Below are 1,507 nucleotides of genomic sequence, written 5' to 3'. Positions count from 1 at the left end.
CAAATAAGTATATTAATCACTTTTGTCATGATTTTTCCTAAAATGTTTTGTTAGAAAGTAGGGAAAAAATTTTTAATTCCTTCCAAGAACTATGTCATGTAGACAAGTGATTGGTCTAAGTTTTCAGACCAAATCCCAGTGCAATTGTACATAAGGTACAAGGACCTCAGAATGATGAATGGCTCACAATAAATGACAAGGGTGAATATCTGGGAGAAACAAATGGCATACCTTATCTATGGAAAAGTAGAAATGACACAAGTTAAAAGACTCCTATGCTACAATCTGGAAGTAGCAAGGGAATGCCAAATGCCTTTCTTCTCAGCCTTCCTCCAGGTCTGCCCAGCTCTCGCCCAGGCCTGCCCAGCTTTCCCAAGCTATGAATTCTGTCTCTAAATTTTCTCTTTCCAAAAACCCGATCTCCTTCCACATATTTCTAATTTCTATCCTTCCAAGACTAACTATCCTCTCTCTTAAACTGCAATGGGATCAAGTCTATAGATAGTCATTCCAATGCTAGTAACATGTCAATAACTTTTATTATTAAACAAAGGAATTCCCTGAAACAGAGGAGAACATTTTTAATGGAAAATCTGGTAAGGCACTGCTTTTCCTCTTTCTTAAATTGAAGTAAACTTTACAATATAATGAACAAATCTAAAGCGCACACATTTGTTGAGTTTCAACAAATGCATATACCAATCTAACCCACATCCAGATGTAGAATATTTCCATTGCACCAGAAAAGTTCTTTCATGCGTTCAAGTCAATCACACACTCACAGGCAACCACTTTCGGGATTCCTATCATCCTAATCAGTTCAGTATTCTTAAATTTTAGATAGCCATATAGGATGTAGTCTCCTATGCCCAGCTTTTTTTCATTTTCCATGATATCAGAGATTCAACCACGTTGTTGCATGTATGAGGCCACTGTTTTAAACCTGACGAACAGTATTTCATTGTTATTGTTTACCGATGAATAGTATATTCATTGTTTACTGATGGCAAACATTTGAGGGGTTTCCAGTTTTATTATGAACAGAGCTACTATAAGCATTCATGTAGATAAGTCTTTCTATAGGCATATGCTTTCACTTCTCTTGGATGAATTCCTAAGAGTGGAATGCAGCAGATATATGATTCATTTGATAAGAAACTGCCACATAGTTTTTCAAAGTGGTTGTGTCATAAATATCAATTTTTGAACACTGTACAGTACATGTATATGTACTATATAGTGCATATATATTAGTAATACCACAATTACTACATATGAACATTATTTCCCAAAAGGATGATTTAGTAGCAGATGTTAAGATATATGCGTTAAAAAAATTTTTTTTCTTTATTTAAGGAAAAAACCCTCACAAGCAAATCAGGAGAGAAGCAGCTTGACAATAATGAAGATATAAAACTAAATGCCTTCAAAGTCAATGTGGACTTTCTGATATCTAATACACCTTTGCTTTATTACTTTACAACTCCTTTTCTGTCCCTGAATTTCT

General features: G+C 34.6%; 1 protein-coding gene across 1 annotated transcript in view; it reads right to left on the bottom strand.

Annotated features, from left to right (window-relative positions):
* The window catches only part of LOC104999973 (glycerol kinase-like), a 79,239-nt gene that overhangs the window by 65,469 nt on the left and 12,263 nt on the right, over positions 1 to 1,507 (bottom strand). The gene's annotated exons all lie outside the window — the stretch shown is intronic.

This window comes from Bison bison, unplaced genomic scaffold, assembly GCF_000754665.1.
Source record: "Bison bison bison isolate TAMUID 2011002044 unplaced genomic scaffold, Bison_UMD1.0 scf7180017864366, whole genome shotgun sequence".
NCBI lineage: Eukaryota > Metazoa > Chordata > Mammalia > Artiodactyla > Bovidae > Bison > Bison bison.
The sequence above is the reverse complement of the archived record's forward strand: the minus strand, read 5'-3'. Positions and strand labels throughout refer to the sequence as shown.